Source organism: Monodon monoceros, unplaced genomic scaffold (genome assembly GCF_005190385.1).
Source record: "Monodon monoceros isolate NGI ecotype Baffin Bay Population unplaced genomic scaffold, NGI_Narwhal_1 Super_Scaffold_13, whole genome shotgun sequence".
Lineage (NCBI taxonomy): Eukaryota > Metazoa > Chordata > Mammalia > Artiodactyla > Monodontidae > Monodon > Monodon monoceros.
The window spans coordinates 66,277,517-66,286,980 of record NW_021703769.1 but is presented as its reverse complement, the minus strand read 5'-3'; positions in this window follow the sequence as shown (position 1 = coordinate 66,286,980).

The following is a 9,464-nucleotide window of genomic DNA, read 5'->3' as shown; positions in this document are numbered from 1 at the left end:
TCTCAGGACAATGCCTGGTAAAAAGGAGTGATTAAAATGTTTTCTAAATAAAAGCAAGTTGTTTTTTAAAACTAAGTTATTGGACTTCCCCTGTGGTCCAGTGGTTAAGGCTCCACGCTTCCACTACAGGGAGCATATGGGTTTGATCCCTGGTTGGGGAAGTTCTACATGCTCTGCAGTGCTGCCAAAAAAATAAATAAATAAAATTATTTTTTTTTTTATCCCTGTAGTGTGTAATATTCTCTTTTATCTTTTTATAAAGTTGAATCTATGTACAAAAAAAGTACACTAGGGCTTCCCTGGTGGCGCAGTGGTTGAGAGTCCGCCTGCCGACGCAGGGGACGCGGGTTCGTGCCCCGGTCCGGGAAGATCCCACATGCCGCGGAGCGGCTGGGCCCGTGAGCCATGGCCGCTGAGCCTGTGCGTCCGGAGCCTGTGCTCCGCAACGGGAGAGGCCACAACAGTGAGAGGCCCGCGTACCGCAAAAAAAAAAAAAAAATTATTTATTTGGCTGCACCAGGTCTTAGTTGCAGCACGAGGGATCTTCGCTGCCGCATGCAGGATCTCTTTAGTTGCGGCAAGAGGGATCTTTAGTCGCGGCATGAGGGGACTTTAGTTGCGGCATGTCAGGTCAGTTGTGGCACACGGGATCTAGTTCCCTGGCCAGGGGTCGAACCCGGGCCCCCTGCATTGGAAGCGTGCAGTCTTAACCACTGGACCACCAGGGAAGTCCCTATATATATCTTAATGGGACAGCTCAGTGAATTTTCATAAACTGAACACACACCATGTAAACAGCACCCAGATTGAGAAAGAGAACATGACCAACACGCCAGAAGTCCCCCTTGTGCCCTGTGTTGGGGTACCCCAAGACTACCCACCCCCAGTTCAATGATTCACTAGAAGACCCACAGGACTCAGCATATAGTCCTACTCACAGATGGCTATGATTTATTACAGCAAAAGGCTATGAAGCAAAATCAGCAAAGGGAAAATGTGTATAGGGCAAGATCCAGGAGAAACCAGGCACAAGCTTCCCAAAGTCTTTTTTTAGTGGAGTCACACAGGACACAATTAATTCCTCCAGCAATGACTGTGACAACATGTGTGAAATGTTATCTACCAGGGAAGCTCATTAGAGACTCAACGCCCAGGACTTTTCTAGGCGCTGGTCATGTAGGCACCCTCTGTGCCTAGCACACACCAAAATTCCACATTCCTGGAAGGAAAGCAGGTATGCAGCATCAACCACATTGTTTGCACAGTTTAGGCCCTGTGAGCAACTCTTATCATTTAGGGAATGGTGAGAACCCTCCTGAAATCCAAGAACCCAGATGCCAGCCAGGGCCGACATTGCGAGCAGGCCTTTCTAAGGAGAGCAGTCTCAGGCCTGCTTAATTAGCTCTCTTCTGCACAATCCACCTCCTTGGCCCTTAAGGGCCAAGTCCACTTTAGAGCAAAATTATTATCAGTAGGACCCCATACAAAAGGGTGAGACCAACCTGCAATATGGATCTCAGTTATGCCTTTCGTTCATGGAAAGGCAGCACTGGGAGCTTCCTTTTCCTTTGTTTCTGAGAAACAAAGATCATAAATGCCCCCCACCCCCACCCCGCCGCCACCCCGCCACTTCCCCAAAGCTCCCTAGCTGCCAGGTTCTGTTTTTTCTCATTGTTTCAAAATCAGCATGCCCTGCAGATCAGCAATCCTAACTTTACATTTTTTCAATCATCTCTTATTCTCATCCAGGCCTTTCATCCAGAGACCTGTATGCAAGAGGTACAGAATATTTTTGCAGATAAATATTTTAATACAATTTAACCAGAAAGATATTCAGGAATTGATCAGGATATGTTATGGACTGAATTGTGTTTTCCCCAAATTTATATGTTGAAACCCTAACGTCCAGTATAGAATGTGACTGTATTTGGAGATATGGCCTTTCAAGAGGTGATTAAAGTAAAATGAGGTCATCTGGGTGGGCCCTAATCCAATATGACTGGTGTTCTTATAAGAAGAGATTAAGACACAGACACTCACAGAGGGGCAACCATGTGAAGACACAGTGAAAAGGCTGCCAGCTGCAAGCCAAGGAGAGAGGCCTTAGGAGAAACGTGCCAACTCCTGCTCTTGGATGTCTAGCCTCTAGAACTCAGAGAAAATACATTTCTATTGTTTAAGCCATCCAGTCTGTGCTACTTTGTTATGGCAGCCCTAGCAAACTAACAGAGGGTGAAATCCTGAATTTAAAAAATTTCAAAGTGGGTTTATATAACCTCCCACCCCTTTTATCCAGAGAAAGCCTAGAAAAGATCAATCCCTTTCCAGAGACAGATACATCTGAATAATCAATCTACCTTACTAAGGTGTGTGTAGAGAGGGAAACGTGAGGAGGTAGAGTAAGGCTATCAGCCCATCGTAGTAAGTTGCAGCTAATCCAGAATGCCAAACACACAAGTCAACAGCAGTGAGCTGCCCCCCAGAGAAGGCCCAGAGTCTGATCTGCCAAAAGCAGGTAGAGGGGTCGAAGTCCCTGTGACATGTCCTCCTCCAACTTGCAGATTTTGGTAGGGATCACAAGTTAGGATGCAATTAGCCTCTGCATTAGATGTAAAGAGCTGATCAGCAGCTTGATTTTAGATGGTCCCATCAGAGAACAGGCCCCTTCCTATGGGTACTGTATGTGACCCAGTTGGTGCAGCCAGCATCCACGACGTATATTTTCATCGTTTAGAGCTCCACAGAAGGGGTCGTAATCTCCAGTGGTCCCAGGGTCTGAGTCCTGTTCACGGAGCCTGGGTCTGCTTTCAGCTCAGCACACCTCCTGCTGCGGCTGAAACAGTGCATGACAGCCAGGGTCAGGTTTCAGCTTAGAGTCAGGTCCAAGCAATTAGGATCAGTGAATTTGGGATTCCAATCAAGCCAGGTGCTTTCAGGAGCAGCAAAGGCGTGCTGCAGTGCCGAACAGCCACGGTCCAAGTCCAAGTGACAAGCAAGGCTTCCTTTTTATCTTGTCAGTCTCAGAGTCCAAACTGACCCACTCAAAAACATGCACATCAAACTGGACAGCCATCAAGCTCTAAGGGTCAGATATTTGATTTCAACACGGCTTATTATCAATTTAACTGCTTTTTCAAAATCCAAATGTGTATTTCCATCCAGAGACTGCCTCTTTTTCATGTTGTTACCCTCTTTCCAGAGGCTCGAACAGACACAAATCATAGCAAAAATCATCAGTTACAGACACTTGTTCTAGTTCTAATACCCAAAGAATTTAAATTCCAACCCACCCCTTGATGGTAAAAGCAAGGGAGCTGTACCCCACCAATACCTTCTTCATTTTTGCATGTTTGAGATGGTTCCTCTAGCATTTATGAAATTATAAGCATGTAACATTTTAAATCAATTTTATCATATATCCAGATACAAGAACCACAAAATACAAAGCCATTTTTTAAAAACTTCCCTTTTTCTTTCACTGCAAATTTACACAAACCCCTAGTAGGAAATTCAGCATTTATAGGGCTATCATTACAGGCCTGCAGTGTTAACTCTTTTCTGCAATTACAACGCCTCAAGGGTATCCACTATCATAAGGTATGATTTTTAAGGAATGGATTCAACCAATTAAAAAAAAGTCAGGGAACTCCCTGGTGGTCCAGTGGTTGGGACTGTACTTTCACTGCTGAGGATGCGGGTTCGCTCCCTGGTCGGGGAACTAGGGTCCCGCAAGCCGTGCAGTGCAGCTGAACAAAATTTAAAAAATTTTTAAAGTTAGACTGTTTTTCATTCATACATTCAAAGGCCTGTTGAGTACCCACTGCATGTATGTTTTATTTATTCCATTTAGGAACATTTACTAAAAAAATGTGAAGCACTGAAGAAACTTTAATTCCCTTTCATCCTTTAACAGCTGTTTTCATACTCCCTTCTAGTCCTTGTCAACATGGACTTTCAATTTTATATAGCTGCAAGTGTGCCATGTTAATACAATCTATTTGCATGGTACCAGTAATAATAATACTAACAGTGAGCCCTATGGGCTTACTATACGTCAGGCACGGGGCTAAGAGCTTTACAGAGATGATCTAATTTAAGCCATACAAAGACCCTAGAAGAAAAGGATTACTACTCCCATTTGAAGATGAGGAAATGAGCACTTCTACATTAGGTTACTTGCCCAAGGTCATGTAGCCAGGAGACAGCAGAGCTTGAATTACAACCCAACTCTGCTGACTCCAAAGCACACCTGTCTGTACACTGCCTCTCAGGGCCTTGTTGTTCTGGCAAGAACCAAATCCCAGACTCATTTGGTTCACTCGCTCACTTGCTCACTCACTCCTACCAAAAAGCAAATACGATGTGTTGGTTAAGCTCATGAACTTAAGAAACCCTGGGTTCAAACGCTGTGTGACTTCAGGCAAGTGACTTAACCTCTCTGTGCCTCAATTTCCAGGTCTATAAAATGGGGATAATTACTGTGCCCATCTCCTAGGATTCCAACTAGGAGATGACATGCCTATCTCCTAGGGTTTTTGTGAAGAGATTCTATGAGGACAGTACTTCAAACAATACCAAGCACATGGCTGTTGTTGTTGTTATTATTATTACTACTGAAATAAAAAGAACCTGTACCTATTCCCAGGGAGCTCAAGAGTCTTCAACAGAAAAAAAAAAAAAGTCTTCAACAGGACTTTTCAGTTCCTGGGTCTCTCATATTTCCTTGTTCTCCCCTCTCCTCTGGCCATACTGCTACCTCAGGCTCTGGCTACTTCCATCAAAAATCAGAAAGTGCACCCAGCAGACACCAAAGGCTGAGATGAATGCAGCTGAAGAGACAAGTTGGCAGGGCCAAGAAAACCCACGGGCTTCAGACCTAAGGTTTGAAAGTCAGAGGTGTGGACTCCATTCCTGCATCTCTCTTTCTTGAATGATTTTCATATGCATGAACCATGTGCCTGATGCCCAATGGCCTTGGAGATACAGAACAAGCTATTTAGTCTCCTCGGGGAAGCAGGATGTCCTGTGCTACCTCTTCTCACTTCAGGGTCCAAGTCAGAGTGCATAATGAAAGCAGGTGTGGCCAACCCACCAGCAAAAACTTCAGGAAAGCAAAGGACTAACACCGACAGAGCAGAAAGTGCAGTCCTCAGGGCCAAGTGCTTTGCTGCATAAAACATGGACTTTGCAGTCAGATAAGACTTGGCTTTGGGGCTTCCCTGGTGGCGCAGTGGTTGAGAGTCTGCCTGCCGATGCAGGGGACACGGGTTCATGCCCCGGTCCGGGAAGATCCCACATGCCGCGGAGCGCCTAGGCCCGTGAGCCATGGCCGCTGAGCCTGCGCGTCTGGAGCCTGTGCTCCGCAACGGGAGAGGCCACAACAGTGAGAGGATCGCATGGCACAAAAAACAAAAAAAAAAAAGACTTGGCTTTGATTCCAGCTCAGCCATTTATCAGCTGTGTGACATTGGGCAAATTTACTTAACCTCTCTGAAGATCGGCTCCCTCGTCTGTATAATGGGCTGTAAAAATCCCTACTTTTTTGACAGTTGGGAGGAGTAAATGTTTTCTAATAAGTGCCTGGCACCCCATAGATGCAAAGCAAGGAAGGGTCAATTCTTTTTCCCAACTCCTCTTTCTGGTGAACTGATTATAAAGGGAAAGATGGTCTTAATTTCACTTTTAATTAAAAATATATATATATAGGAATGCTGCACCTTATACAATAAAGAGTTTCACTTTCTAATAATATCAATAGTATAAGGTATACCTAGTAGTATAGTACACCCAGTATACTATAAGGTGTATCATTCCTAATAATAGTAGTCGTAACTACCATTTACTGAGTGCTTACCCGGAGCCCGTACTCACGCGTCTCATGTACGAATGCATTTAAGCATCATAATGACCCCTACACATCTTCCCCATTTTAAGGATGAGAAATCTGAGGTTCCACAAGGTGAGATCACTTGCCCAAAGTCACAAGGCTAGAAGACAGCAGGGTGGGATTTGATCTGCTGCCCCCAGCACCCACACTCTTCACCACTATGGTGACCCTCAAGAAGGGCCCCTCAGGCCTCCATCAGAGAACTCTGTTTTGTTTTCTGGGCTAAGCTGTAAGATCCCTATGGGCAGGGACTGGCTCCGTCTCATTCTCCACTAGGGCAGTGCCTGACACTCAGTAAGTATTTGTTAAATGAATAAATGAGTGATGTAGCCTGTGGTCAGGGCGCCCCCCTCCTAGCCCCAAGGGGCAGCAAGTACACATTCTACAAAAACACAGTCCCATCACTGGGGCTCTAGAAGTGTTTCAGTGATCATGGACTTATGGGAACTGGTCCAAGCTGGCAGGACATTTTGCTGACACCTGTTCTGAAATAACCAGGCCTCTGAACACATTGCTCCAATATTGCCAATGCCATTTCAAGGGTCTCACAGCTCCACAGCAGCTACCTATAGGATATCAGCCAGCTAGATGTGACCCCCTAGTTTTGTTAGATGCAATCTGTCCTGGCAAATGGCTGAGGGTGAGTCAGAACGTGGCTGGAGCTCCATGTTCTGGACACACTGTGGGCTCACACCAGCCAGACCAAGACACCAAGGGAGGCTTCCCTAGCCATCAAGATTGCTGCTTTATAGCTGAGAAACTTCCAAGGATGTGTTAATAGGAGCAATGTTTGTCTGATTCATTTCAAGTCTGTCATCACCCCGATGGGCCAGAGTCACTAAGAAAGACACTGTGGCCTCGGCTCTAAGTGAACTGGCTCATGCAGAAGTGACTAATTCAGAAGCCACCACAGATCCCAACCAACCACAAGGGCCCTGTGCAGCTACGTGAAACAGAATCGGTCAACAGGAGGCTCAGTCAATTGTTCAACCTGTTCCCTGCACCCAGGATCCTGCAATGTGAGACTTATCTGGGGTAGGGTGGGGACCAGGGGTAGGGGGACTCACATCCAGGTAATCAACCATGAAGTATGTGCCGGATACAGACAGGCTCATGCCTGCCTCCTCAGGAGCTCACAGATAGCATGCACTCAGACAAGAGCACAGGTACGTAACTAGAATTCTACCGAGACCTTGACAAGGGCCCTTCCATAAGGTGCTATGGGGCCCATGAGGAGTTCCAGGCAGAGGAGCATCCTCCAAATGGCTCTTTATTGAACACTCCACTTTGGCTAAGCAACATCCTCTCTGTGCCCCCAATCCAGGCCCAGGTACCCCTCAGGAGGTACTCCCTAAGACCAAGAGTAGTGAGAGATTGGGCAGGGGATAAGGCTGGGCAAAGGAGACATCTGGAGAAGGGGAAAAGGTCTGAGCTAGACACCTGATGATTTTTACTGCCTGGCACCCATTCATCTCCTCTTCTGGTAAAATCACCCCCACCACAGCCACCAGGCACCAACTCTCAGTCCATGTGGGTATGTGCCCCAGGCCCAGCCGATCAGTGTATTCCATCTTCCTGGCCACAGTGGTTACTTGAGGCTGGATACCTCCAATCTGGACCAGTGAGAGCCAGGTCCAGGGGTTCTGTCAGAGAAGGGGAGCTCTTTCTACCAATAACTGGAGCTGCAGCATCACATTGTGAAGGCTTGAGAACGAAGCCAACTCAGAGAAAAGCAAAGTCAAGAGCTGAAGAGAGACAGGTCCCTGATGACGCTTTTGTGAGTGCTGGGATCCAGCACAAAGGCAGCTCTAGACTTGGCCTCATCAGCTACATGAGCCAATAATCCCCTCTCTGCCCTAAGCCAACTGGAAAGAGTCCCAACCAAGGTCTCTTCCATCTCCACTCTTCTAGGAGTATTCTGAGGACAAAGCGACTCTCTTCTCTGGGGTTATAAAGTAATTGTCTGGTGAGAGATTGTCCCTGGGGTGAGAGCCACCATGGAGACAGAGTCCAGCTGGCTTTTCCTAGGATACACACAACTGTCAACACACTTTCAAACAGTACCAGTCCATAATTATAGACTCCTTGGCTATTCGTAGTAGCCATTGTTTTTGTCTTCCCAGCACCTTGTTTTGGAAATGGGCTCTGCTGTTTCTTTACAATGCAGGGATGGAAGAAAGGTCATGACCCAGATCAGGTTAATCATAGGGCCACACACTCTTGGCCACAGTGGGCTCACGACAAACCAGTAAGAACCTTTCTCTGGAATTTTCCAAATTAGAACTGGAGGGAAGAAACCTTTCTTTCAGGGTCACCAAGCTGGAAGGATGCAAATCTGGAGCTTAAGCTGTCACGTGCCCTGATGCATGGAGAAAGCCCACTTGCAGCAGCAGAAAAGGAAGCCAACACACAGGCCTGGGGGGGTTGGCTTGCTGTCTCCCCACGTCCACTCTCTCCCTCTCCTTCTACTACCAGAACCTCCCTCCTCAGAGTTTTGGCTGCTCAGCTAGACACTAAATTTACAGCCTCTCTTGCAGCTAAATGTGGCCACATGACAAGACAGTAGAAACTTGGGTGCCTGATGACATTTCCCTGGACCACCTGCCTATTGCTGCACTGTTAGGTGAGTGAAAAATAACCTTCTCTTTCATATTCAAATAATCTTCTGTATTTTGATGGTTCGCAGCCCAATCTATACCACTACTAATGTGAAGGTGAAAAAGATATAAAAGCAAAGAGCCCTGATGGGGTTTAAATCCTTGGATATAGTTGTCCCTGCAATGATAAGTTATCACTTATGGGGTGCTTCTAAGTGCCAGGAACTGCCCACAATGTTTACATGCAGTACCTCATTTAATCCATTCCAATTCTATGGGGTGCTACTATCATTCCTACTGTACAGCTTACAATGGGAGGGCATAGACAGATTAATTAACTTGCCCAGGGTTCACATTATATTGCTTCTCAAGCTAGTCTTTTCCGTGATTTGTTGTGTAAGCCAATAAAGCCCCTTATTTTGCTTAAATTGGTTCAAGCTGGATTTCTGCCACTTGCAACAAGCGTTCTAATTGGATTTTTGTCTAATCTAGTTTCTGTGTTCCTTTATAGAGTGCAACCATGTGGTACAGAACTGTACGATGCAATTTAATGGCTGCAAGCAGGATAATTCTCCCAAGAAACTGGCTCCCATTTAACTAGTCAGATCACAATTGTAGCTGCAAGACAACAGGGCCCATAGCAAGGAGACAGTCTTCTCAGAGGGAGCATTAGGTTTCCTGCCTGTGGCACACATTGCCGGATGGGTCAACAATACCCATTCCCAACCCCCTTTTCCTTGCCTGCCTGAAAATGCTTTCTGTACAGCAAGGGCTGGCCAAATGATCCAATTTGGGCAATGAAAGGTATTAGAACACGGAGGGATTCCTGCATAATGATTAAAAGTATGGGCTCTAGGGCCAGAATGCCTGGATTCACCATCACCTTAGCTGTAGAAGTGTGGGCAATTTACTTTACCTCTGTTCCTTGGGGAGGAAAACTGGACCTACCTCACGGTTATTGTGAGGATTAAAGGAACTAA